The sequence below is a fragment of the Camelus bactrianus genome, chromosome 15 (assembly GCF_048773025.1).
Source record: "Camelus bactrianus isolate YW-2024 breed Bactrian camel chromosome 15, ASM4877302v1, whole genome shotgun sequence".
In the NCBI taxonomy this organism is placed as follows: Eukaryota; Metazoa; Chordata; class Mammalia; order Artiodactyla; family Camelidae; genus Camelus; species Camelus bactrianus.
The window spans coordinates 4,425,867-4,438,308 of record NC_133553.1 but is presented as its reverse complement, the minus strand read 5'-3'; positions in this window follow the sequence as shown (position 1 = coordinate 4,438,308).

Genomic DNA, 12,442 nt, shown 5'->3' with positions numbered 1-12,442 from the left:
CCACTTGCTCAGTTCTGAGAGATAAGTGTGTGTGAAAGCCGTCCTTCAGCTAGCTTGTTGGGAACACAAAGTTTCTTTTCAGTTGCAAACTCCATTCCATACATATTTATGGGGAGGTACAAGCTCCAACTAGGTTTTACAGTGAAAACTGCAGGAACTTCAAACCGGCACTAGGAAACAGACTGAGAAAGCTGAGAAAAAGTGTCTCCTGCAACCCGTTCCCTTGGTGCTAGATGAACGAACGTCTCTCCACTTGCTCAGTTCTGAGAGATAAGTGTGTGTGAAAGCCGTCCTTCAGCTAGCTTGTTGGGAACACAAAGTTTCTTTTCAGTTGCAAACTCCATTCCATACATATATATGGGAGGTACAAGCTCCAACACGGTTTTACAGTGAAAACTGCAGGAACTTCAAACCGGCTCTAGGAAATAGACTGAGAAAGCAGAGAAAAAGTGTCTCCTGCAACCCGTTCCCTTGGTGCTAGATGAACGAACGTCTCTCCACTTGCTCAGTTCTGAGAGATAAGTGTGTGTGAAAGCCGTCCTTCAGCTAGCTTGTTGGGAACACAAAGTTTCTTTTCAGTTGCAAACTCCATTCCATACATATATATGGGAGGTAGAAGCTCCAACTCGGTTTTACAGTGAAAACTGCAGGAACTTCAAACCGGCACTAGGAAACAGACTGAGAAAGCTGAGAAAAAGTGTACCTGCAACCCGTTCCCTTGGTGCTAGATGAACGAACGTCTCTCCACTTGCTCAGTTCTGAGAGATAAGTGTGTGTGAAAGCCATCCTTCAGCTAGCTTGTTGGGAACACAAAGTTTCTTTTCAGTTGCAAACTTCATTCCATACATATATATGGGGAGGTACAAGCTCCAACTCGGTTTTACAGTGAAAACTGCAGGAACTTCAAACCGGCACTAGGAAACAGACTGAGAAAGCTGAGAAAAAGTGTCTCCTGCAACACGTTCCCTTGGTGCTAGATGAACGAACGTCTCTCAACTTGCTCAGTTCTGAGAGATAAGTGTGTGTGAAAGCCGTCCTTCAGCTAGCTTGTTGGGAACACAAAGTTTCTTTTCAGTTGCAAACTCCATTCCATACATATATATGGGGAGGTACAAGCTCCAACTCGGTTTTACAGTGAAAACTGCAGGAACTTCAAACCGGCACTAGGAAACAGACTGAGAAAGCTGAGAAAAAGTGTCTCCTGCAACCCGTTCCCTTGGTGCTAGATGAACGAACGTCTCTCCACTTGCTCAGTTCTGAGAGATAAGTGTGTGTGAAAGCCGTCCTTCAGCTAGCTTGTTGGGAACACAAAGTTTCTTTTCAGTTGCAAACTCCATTCCATACATATATATGGGGAGGTACAAGCTCCAACTAGGTTTTACAGTGAAAACTGCAGGAACTTCAAACCGGCACTAGGAAACAGACTGAGAAAGCTGAGAAAAAGTGTCTCCTGCAACCCGTTCCCTTGGTGCTAGATGAACGAACGTCTCTCCATTTGCTCAGTTCTGAGAGATAAGTGTGTGTGAAAGCCGTCCTTCAGCTAGCTTGTTTGGAACACAAAGTTTCTTTTCAGTTGCAAACTCCATTCCATACATATATATGGGAGGTACAAGCTCCAACACGGTTTTACAGTGAAAACTGCAGGAACTTGAAACCGGCTCTAGGAAATAGACTGAGAAAGCAGAGAAAAAGTGTCTCCTGCAACCCGTTCCCTTGGTGCTAGATGAACGAACGTCTCTCCACTTGCTCAGTTCTGAGAGATAAGTGTGTGTGAAAGCCGTCCTTCAGCTAGCTTGTTGGGAACACAAAGTTTCTTTTCAGTTGCAAACTCCATTCCATACATATATATGGGAGGTAGAAGCTCCAACTCGGTTTTACAATGAAAACTGCAGGAACTTCAAACCGGCACTAGGAAACAGACTGAGAAAGCTGAGAAAAAGTGTACCTGCAACCCGTTCCCTTGGTGCTAGATGAACGAACGTCTCTCCACTTGCTCAGTTCTGAGAGATAAGTGTGTGTGAAAGCCATCCTTCAGCTAGCTTGTTGGGAACACAAAGTTTCTTTTCAGTTGCAAACTTCATTCCATACATATATATGGGGAGGTACAAGCTCCAACTCGGTTTTACAGTGAAAACTGCAGGAACTTCAAACCGGCACTAGGAAACAGAATGAGAAAGCTGAGAAAAAGTGTCTCCTGCAACACGTTCCCTTGGTGCTAGATGAACGAACGTCTCTCAACTTGCTCAGTTCTGAGAGATAAGTGTGTGTGAAAGCCGTCCTTCAGCTAGCTTGTTGGGAACACAAAGTTTCTTTTCAGTTGCAAACTCCATTCCATACATATATATGGGGAGGTACAAGCTCCAACTCGGTTTTACAGTGAAAACTGCAGGAACTTCAAACCGGCACTAGGAAACAGACTGAGAAAGCTGAGAAAAAGTGTCTCCTGCAACCCGTTCCCTTGGTGCTAGATAAACGAACGTCTCTCCACTTGCTCAGTTCTGAGAGATAAGTGTGTGTGAAAGCCGTCCTTCAGATAGCTTGTTGGGAACACAAAGTTTCTTTTCAGTTGCAAACTCCATTCCATACATATATATGGGGAGGTACAAGCTCCAACTCGGTTTTACAGTGAAAACTGCAGGAACTTCAAACCGGCACTAGGAAATAGACTGAGAAAGCAGAGAAAAAGTGTCTCCTGCAACCCGTTCCCTTGGTGCTAGATGAACGAACGTCTCTCCACTTGCTCAGTTCTGAGAGATAAGTGTGTTTGAAAGCCGTCCTTCAGCTAGCTTCTTGGGAACACAAAGTTTCTTTTCAGTTGCAAACTCCATTCCATACATATATATGGGAGGTACAAGCTCCAACTCGGTTTTACACTGAAAACTGCAGGAACTTCAAACCGGCACTAGGAAATAGACTGAGAAAGCAGAGAAAAAGTGTCTCCTGCAACCCGTTCCCTTGGTGCTAGATGAACGAACGTCTCTCCACTTGCTCAGTTCTGAGAGATAAGTGTGTGTGAAAGCCGTCCTTCAGCTAGCTTGTTGGGAACACCAAGTTTCTTTTCAGTTGCAAACTCCATTCCATACATATATATGGGAGGTACAAGCTCCAACTCGGTTTTACAGTGAAAACTGCAGGAACTTCAAACCGGCACTAGGAAACAGACTGAGAAAGCTGAGAAAAAGTGTCTCCTGCAACCCGTTCCCTTGGTGCTAGATGAACGAACGTCTCTCCACTTGCTCAGTTCTGAGAGATAAGTGTGTTTGAAAGCCGTCCTTCAGCTAGCTTCTTGGGAACACAAAGTTTCTTTTCAGTTGCAAACTCCATTCCATACATATATATGGGAGGTACAAGCTCCAACTCGGTTTTACACTGAAAACTGCAGGAACTTCAAACCGGCACTAGGAAATAGACTGAGAAAGCAGAGAAAAAGTGTCTCCTGCAACCCGTTCCCTTGGTGCTAGATGAACGAACGTCTCTCCACTTGCTCAGTTCTGAGAGATAAGTGTGTGTGAAAGCCGTCCTTCAGCTAGCTTGTTGGGAACACAAAGTTTCTTTTCAGTTGCAAACTCCATTCCATACATATATATGGGGAGGTACAAGCTCCAACTCGGTTTTACAGTGAAAACTGCAGGAACTTCAAACCGGCACTAGGAAACAGACTGAGAAAGCTAAGAAAAAGTGTCTCCTGCAACCCGTTACCTTGGTGATAGATGAACGAACGTCTCTCCACTTGCTCAGTTCTCAGAGATAAGTGTGTGTGAAAGCCGTCCTTCAGCTAGCTTGTTGGGAACACCAAGTTTCTTTTCAGTTGCAAACTCCATTCCATACATATATATGGGGAGGTACAAGCTCCAACTCGGTTTTACAGTGAAAATTGCAGGAACTTCAAACCGGCACTAGGAAACAGACTGAGAAAGCAGAGAAAAAGTGTCTCCTGCAACCCGTTCCCTTGGTGCTAGATGAACGAACGTCTCTCCATTTGCTCAGTTCTGATAGATACGTGTGTGTGAAAGCCGTCCTTCAGCTAGCTTGTTGGGAACACAAAGTTTCTTTTCAGTTGCAAACTCCATTCCATACATATATATGGGGAGGTACAAGCTCCAACTCGGTTTTACAGTGAAAACTGCAGGAACTTCAAACCGGCACTAGGAAATAGACTGAGAAAGCAGAGGAGAAGTGTCTCCTGCAACCCGTTCCCTTGGTGCTAGATGAACGAACGTCTCTCCATTTGCTCAGTTCTGAGAGATAAGTGGGTGTGAAAGCCGTCCTTCAGCTAGCTTGTTTGGAACACAAAGTTTCTTTTCAGTTGCAAACTCCATTCCATACATATATATGGGAGGTACAAGCTCCAACACGGTTTTACAGTGAAAACTGCAGGAACTTGAAACCGGCTCTAGGAAATAGACTGAGAAAGCAGAGAAAAAGTGTCTCCTGCAACCCGTTCCCTTGGTGCTAGATGAACGAACGTCTCTCCACTTGCTCAGTTCAGAGAGATAAGTGTGTGTGAAAGCCGTCCTTCAGCTAGCTTGTTGGGAACACAAAGTTTCTTTTCAGTTGCAAACTCCATTCCATACATATATATGGGAGGTAGAAGCTCCAACTCGGTTTTACAGTGAAAACTGCAGGAACTTCAAACCGGCACTAGGAAATAGACTGAGAAAGCAGAGAAAAAGTGTCTCCTGCAACCCGTTCCCTTGGTGCTAGATGAACGAACGTCTCTCCACTTGCTCAGTTCTGAGAGATAAGTGTGTTTGAAAGCCGTCCTTCAGCTAGCTTCTTGGGAACACAAAGTTTCTTTTCAGTTGCAAACTCCATTCCATACATATATATGGGAGGTACAAGCTCCAACTCGGTTTTACACTGAAAACTGCAGGAACTTCAAACCGGCACTAGGAAATAGACTGAGAAAGCAGAGAAAAAGTGTCTCCTGCAACCCGTTCCCTTGGTGCTAGATGAACGAACGTCTCTCCACTTGCTCAGTTCTGAGAGATAAGTGTGTGTGAAAGCCGTCCTTCAGCTAGCTTGTTGGGAACACCAAGTTTCTTTTCAGTTGCAAACTCCATTCCATACATATATATGGGAGGTACAAGCTCCAACTCGGTTTTACAGTGAAAACTGCAGGAACTTCAAACCGGCACTAGGAAATAGACTGAGAAAGCAGAGAAAAAGTGTCTCCTGCAACCCGTTCCCTTGGTGCTAGATGAACGAACGTCTCTCCACTTGCTCAGTTCTGAGAGATAAGTGTGTTTGAAAGCCGTCCTTCAGCTAGCTTCTTGGGAACACAAAGTTTCTTTTCAGTTGCAAACTCCATTCCATACATATATATGGGAGGTACAAGCTCCAACTCGGTTTTACACTGAAAACTGCAGGAACTTCAAACCGGCACTAGGAAATAGACTGAGAAAGCAGAGAAAAAGTGTCTCCTGCAACCCGTTCCCTTGGTGCTAGATGAACGAACGTCTCTCCACTTGCTCAGTTCTGAGAGATAAGTGTGTGTGAAAGCCGTCCTTCAGCTAGCTTGTTGGGAACACCAAGTTTCTTTTCAGTTGCAAACTCCATTCCATACATATATATGGGGAGGTACAAGCTCCAACTCGGTTTTACAGTGAAAACTGCAGGAACTTCAAACCGGCACTAGGAAACAGACTGAGAAAGCTAAGAAAAAGTGTCTCCTGCAACCCGTTACCTTGGTGATAGATGAACGAACGTCTCTCCACTTGCTCAGTTCTCAGAGATAAGTGTGTGTGAAAGCCGTCCTTCAGCTAGCTTGTTGGGAACACCAAGTTTCTTTTCAGTTGCAAACTCCATTCCATACATATATATGGGGAGGTACAAGCTCCAACTCGGTTTTACAGTGAAAATTGCAGGAACTTCAAACCGGCACTAGGAAACAGACTGAGAAAGCAGAGAAAAAGTGTCTCCTGCAACCCGTTCCCTTGGTGCTAGATGAACGAACGTCTCTCCATTTGCTCAGTTCTGATAGATACGTGTGTGTGAAAGCCGTCCTTCAGCTAGCTTGTTGGGAACACAAAGTTTCTTTTCAGTTGCAAACTCCATTCCATACATATATATGGGGAGGTACAAGCTCCAACTCGGTTTTACAGTGAAAACTGCAGGAACTTCAAACCGGCACTAGGAAATAGACTGAGAAAGCAGAGGAGAAGTGTCTCCTGCAACCCGTTCCCTTGGTGCTAGATGAACGAACGTCTCTCCATTTGCTCAGTTCTGAGAGATAAGTGTGTGTGAAAGCCGTCCTTCAGCTAGCTTGTTTGGAACACAAAGTTTCTTTTCAGTTGCAAACTCCATTCCATACATATATATGGGAGGTACAAGCTCCAACACGGTTTTACAGTGAAAACTGCAGGAACTTGAAACCGGCTCTAGGAAATAGACTGAGAAAGCAGAGAAAAAGTGTCTCCTGCAACCCGTTCCCTTGGTGCTAGATGAACGAACGTCTCTCCACTTGCTCAGTTCTGAGAGATAAGTGTGTGTGAAAGCCGTCCTTCAGCTAGCTTGTTGGGAACACAAAGTTTCTTTTCAGTTGCAAACTCCATTCCATACATATATATGGGAGGTAGAAGCTCCAACTCGGTTTTACAGTGAAAACTGCAGGAACTTCAAACCGGCACTAGGAAATAGACTGAGAAAGCAGAGAAAAAGTGTCTCCTGCAACCCGTTCCCTTGGTGCTAGATGAACGAACGTCTCTCCACTTGCTCAGTTCTGAGAGATAAGTGTGTTTGAAAGCCGTCCTTCAGCTAGCTTCTTGGGAACACAAAGTTTCTTTTCAGTTGCAAACTCCATTCCATACATATATATGGGAGGTACAAGCTCCAACTCGGTTTTACACTGAAAACTGCAGGAACTTCAAACCGGCACTAGGAAATAGACTGAGAAAGCAGAGAAAAAGTGTCTCCTGCAACCCGTTCCCTTGGTGCTAGATGAACGAACGTCTCTCCATTTGCTCAGTTCTGAGAGATAAGTGTGTGTGAAAGCCGTCCTTCAGCTAGCTTGTTGGGAACACAAAGTTTCTTTTCAGTTGCAAACTCCATTCCATACATATATATGGGAGGTACAAGCTCCAACTCGGTTTTACAGTGAAAACTGCAGGAACTTCAAACCGGCACTAGGAAACAGACTGAGAAAGCAGAGAAAAAGTGTCTCCTGCAACCCGTTCCCTTGGTGCTAGATGAACGAACGTCTCTCCACTTGCTCAGTTCTGAGAGATAAGTGTGTGTGAAAGCCGTCCTTCAGCTAGCTTGTTGGGAACACAAAGTTTCTTTTCAGTTGCAAACTCCATTCCATACATATATATGGGGAGGTACAAGCTCCAACTCGGTTTTACAGTGAAAACTGCAGGAACTTCAAACCGGCACTAGGAAACAGACTGAGAAAGCTGAGAAAAAGTGTCTCCTGCAACCCGTTACCTTGGTGATAGATGAACGAACGTCTCTCCACTTGCTCAGTTCTGAGAGATAAGTGTGTGTGAAAGCCGTCCTTCAGCTAGCTTGTTGGGAACACAAAGTTTCTTTTCAGTTGCAAACTCCATTCCATACATATATATGGGGAGGTACAAGCTCCAACTAGGTTTTACAGTGAAAACTGCAGGAACTTGAAACCGGCACTAGGAAACAGACTGAGAAATCTGAGAAAAAGTGTCTCCTGCAACCCGTTCCCTTGGTGCTAGATGAACGAACGTCTCTCCATTTGCTCAGTTCTGAGAGATAAGTGTGTGTGAAAGCCGTCCTTCAGCTAGCTTGTTTGGAACACAAAGTTTCTTTTCAGTTGCAAACTCCATTCCATACATATATATGGGAGGTACAAGCTCCAACACGGTTTTACAGTGAAAACTGCAGGAACTTGAAACCGGCTCTAGGAAATAGACTGAGAAAGCAGAGAAAAAGTGTCTCCTGCAACCCGTTCCCTTGGTGCTAGATGAACGAACGTCTCTCCACTTGCTCAGTTCTGAGAGATAAGTGTGTGTGAAAGCCGTCCTTCAGCTAGCTTGTTGGGAACACAAAGTTTCTTTTCAGTTGCAAACTCCATTCCATACATATATATGGGAGGTAGAAGCTCCAACTCGGTTTTACAGTGAAAACTGCAGGAACTTCAAACCGGCACTAGGAAACAGACTGAGAAAGCTGAGAAAAAGTGTACCTGCAACCCGTTCCCTTGGTGCTAGATGAACGAACGTCTCTCCACTTGCTCAGTTCTGAGAGATAAGTGTGTGTGAAAGCCATCCTTCAGCTAGCTTGTTGGGAACACAAAGTTTCTTTTCAGTTGCAAACTTCATTCCATACATATATATGGGGAGGTACAAGCTCCAACTCGGTTTTACAGTGAAAACTGCAGGAACTTCAAACCGGCACTAGGAAACAGACTGAGAAAGCTGAGAAAAAGTGTCTCCTGCAACACGTTCCCTTGGTGCTAGATGAACGAACGTCTCTCAACTTGCTCAGTTCTGAGAGATAAGTGTGTGTGAAAGCCGTCCTTCAGCTAGCTTGTTGGGAACACAAAGTTTCTTTTCAGTTGCAAACTCCATTCCATACATATATATGGGGAGGTACAAGCTCCAACTCGGTTTTACAGTGAAAACTGCAGGAACTTCAAACCGGCACTAGGAAACAGACTGAGAAAGCTGAGAAAAAGTGTCTCCTGCAACCCGTTACCTTGGTGATAGATGAACGAACGTCTCTCCACTTGCTCAGTTCTGAGAGATAAGTGTGTGTGAAAGCCGTCCTTCAGCTAGCTTGTTGGGAACACAAAGTTTCTTTTCAGTTGCAAACTCCATTCCATACATATATATGGGGAGGTACAAGCTCCAACTAGGTTTTACAGTGAAAACTGCAGGAACTTGAAACCGGCACTAGGAAACAGACTGAGAAATCTGAGAAAAAGTGTCTCCTGCAACCCGTTCCCTTGGTGCTAGATGAACGAACGTCTCTCCATTTGCTCAGTTCTGAGAGATAAGTGTGTGTGAAAGCCGTCCTTCAGCTAGCTTGTTTGGAACACAAAGTTTCTTTTCAGTTGCAAACTCCATTCCATACATATATATGGGAGGTACAAGCTCCAACACGGTTTTACAGTGAAAACTGCAGGAACTTGAAACCGGCTCTAGGAAATAGACTGAGAAAGCAGAGAAAAAGTGTCTCCTGCAACCCGTTCCCTTGGTGCTAGATGAACGAACGTCTCTCCACTTGCTCAGTTCTGAGAGATAAGTGTGTGTGAAAGCCGTCCTTCAGCTAGCTTGTTGGGAACACAAAGTTTCTTTTCAGTTGCAAACTCCATTCCATACATATATATGGGAGGTAGAAGCTCCAACTCGGTTTTACAGTGAAAACTGCAGGAACTTCAAACCGGCACTAGGAAACAGACTGAGAAAGCTGAGAAAAAGTGTACCTGCAACCCGTTCCCTTGGTGCTAGATGAACGAACGTCTCTCCACTTGCTCAGTTCTGAGAGATAAGTGTGTGTGAAAGCCATCCTTCAGCTAGCTTGTTGGGAACACAAAGTTTCTTTTCAGTTGCAAACTTCATTCCATACATATATATGGGGAGGTACAAGCTCCAACTCGGTTTTACAGTGAAAACTGCAGGAACTTCAAACCGGCACTAGGAAACAGACTGAGAAAGCTGAGAAAAAGTGTCTCCTGCAACACGTTCCCTTGGTGCTAGATGAACGAACGTCTCTCAACTTGCTCAGTTCTGAGAGATAAGTGTGTGTGAAAGCCGTCCTTCAGCTAGCTTGTTGGGAACACAAAGTTTCTTTTCAGTTGCAAACTCCATTCCATACATATATATGGGGAGGTACAAGCTCCAACTCGGTTTTACAGTGAAAACTGCAGGAACTTCAAACCGGCACTAGGAAACAGACTGAGAAAACTGAGAAAAAGTGTCTCCTGCAACCCGTTCCCTTGGTGATAGATAAACGAACGTCTCTCCACTTGCTCAGTTCTGAGAGATAAGTGTGTGTGAAAGCCGTCCTTCAGATAGCTTGTTGGGAACACAAAGTTTCTTTTCAGTTGCAAACTCCATTCCATACATATATATGGGGAGGTACAAGCTCCAACTCGGTTTTACAGTGAAAACTGCAGGAACTTCAAACCGGCACTAGGAAACAGACTGAGAAAGCTGAGAAAAAGTGTCTCCTGCAACCCGTTCCCTTGGTGCTAGATGAACGAACGTCTCTCCACTTGCTCAGTTCTGAGAGATAAGTGTGTGTGAAAGCCGTCCTTCAGCTAGCTTGTTGGGAACACAAAGTTTCTTTTCAGTTGCAAACTCCATTCCATACATATATATGGGGAGGTACAAGCTCCAACTCGGTTTTACAGTGAAAACTGCAGGAACTTCAAACCGGCACTAGGAAACAGACTGAGAAAGCTGAGAAAAAGTGTCTCCTGCAACCCGTTCCCTTGGTGCTAGATGAACGAACGTCTCTCCACTTGCTCAGTTCTGAGGGATAAGTGTGTGTGAAAGCCGTCCTTCAGCTAGCTTGTTGGGAACACAAAGTTTCTTTTCAGTTGCAAACTCCATTCCATACATATATATGGGGAGGTACAAGCTCCAACTCGGTTTTACAGTGAAAACTGCAGGAACTTCAAACCGGCACTAGGAAACAGACTGAGAAAGCAGAGAAAAAGTGTCTCCTGCAACCCGTTCCCTTGGTGCTAGATGAACGAACGTCTCTCCCTTTGCTCAGTTCTGATAGATAAGTGTGTGTGAAAGCCGTCCTTCAGCTAGCTTGTTGGGAACACAAAGTTTCTTTTCAGTTGCAAACTCCATTCCATACATATATATGGGGAGGTACAAGCTCCAACTCGGTTTTACAGTGAAAACTGCAGGAACTTCAAACCGGCACTAGGAAACAGACTGAGAAAGCAGAGAAAAAGTGTCTCCTGCAACCCGTTCCCTTGGTGCTAGATGAACGAACGTCTCTCCACTTGCTCAGTTCTGAGAGATAAGTGTGTGTGAAAGCCGTCCTTCAGCTAGCTTGTTGGGAACACAAAGTTTCTTTTCAGTTGCAAACTCCATTCCATACATATATATGGGAGGTACAAGCTCCAACTCGGTTTTACAGTGAAAACTGCAGGAACTTCAAACCGGCACTAGGAAATAGACTGAGAAAGCAGAGAAAAAGTGTCTCCTGCAACCCGTTCCCTTGGTGCTAGATGAACGAACGTCTCTCCACTTGCTCAGTTCTGAGAGATAAGTGTGTTTGAAAGCCGTCCTTCAGCTAGCTTCTTGGGAACACAAAGTTTCTTTTCAGTTGCAAACTCCATTCCATACATATATATGGGAGGTACAAGCTCCAACTCGGTTTTACACTGAAAACTGCAGGAACTTCAAACCGGCACTAGGAAATAGACTGAGAAAGCAGAGAAAAAGTGTCTCCTGCAACCCGTTCCCTTGGTGCTAGATGAACGAACGTCTCTCCACTTGCTCAGTTCTGAGAGATAAGTGTGTGTGAAAGCCTTCCTTCAGCTAGCTTGTTGGGAACACCAAGTTTCTTTTCAGTTGCAAACTCCATTCCATACATATATATGGGGAGGTACAAGCTCCAACTCGGTTTTACAGTGAAAACTGCAGGAACTTCAAACCGGCACTAGGAAACAGACTGAGAAAGCAGAGAAAAAGTGTCTCCTGCAACCCGTTCCCTTGGTGCTAGATGAACGAACGTCTCTCCATTTGCTCAGTTCTGATAGATAAGTGTGTGTGAAAGCCGTCCTTCAGCTAGCTTGTTGGGAACACAAAGTTTCTTTTCAGTTGCAAACTCCATTCCATACATATATATGGGGAGGTACAAGCTCCAACTCGGTTTTACAGTGAAAACTGCAGGAACTTCAAACCGGCACTAGGAAACAGACTGAGAAAGCAGAGAAAAAGTGTCTCCTGCAACCCGTTCCCTTGGTGCTAGATGAACGAACGTCTCTCCACTTGCTCAGTTCTGAGAGATAAGTGTGTGTGAAAGCCGTCCTTCAGCTAGCTTGTTGGGAACACAAAGTTTCTTTTCAGTTGCAAACTCCATTCCATACATATATATGGGGAGGTACAAGCTCCAACTCGGTTTTACAGTGAAAACTGCAGGAACTTCAAACCGGCACTAGGAAATAGACTGAGAAAGCTAAGAAAAAGTGTCTCCTGCAACCCGTTCCCTTGGTGCTAGATGAACGAACGTCTCTCCACTTGCTCAGTTCTGAGAGATAAGTGTGTGTGAAAGCCGTCCTTCAGCTAGCTTGTTGGGAACACAAAGTTTCTTTTCAGTTGCAAACTCCATTCCATACATATATATGGGGAGATACAAGCTCCAACTCGGTTTTACAGTGAAAACTGCAGGAACTTCAAACCGGCACTAGGAAACAGACTGAGAAAGCAGAGAAAAAGTGTCTCCTGCAACCCGTTCCCTTGGTGCTAGATGAACGAACGTCTCTCCACTTGCTCAGTTCTGA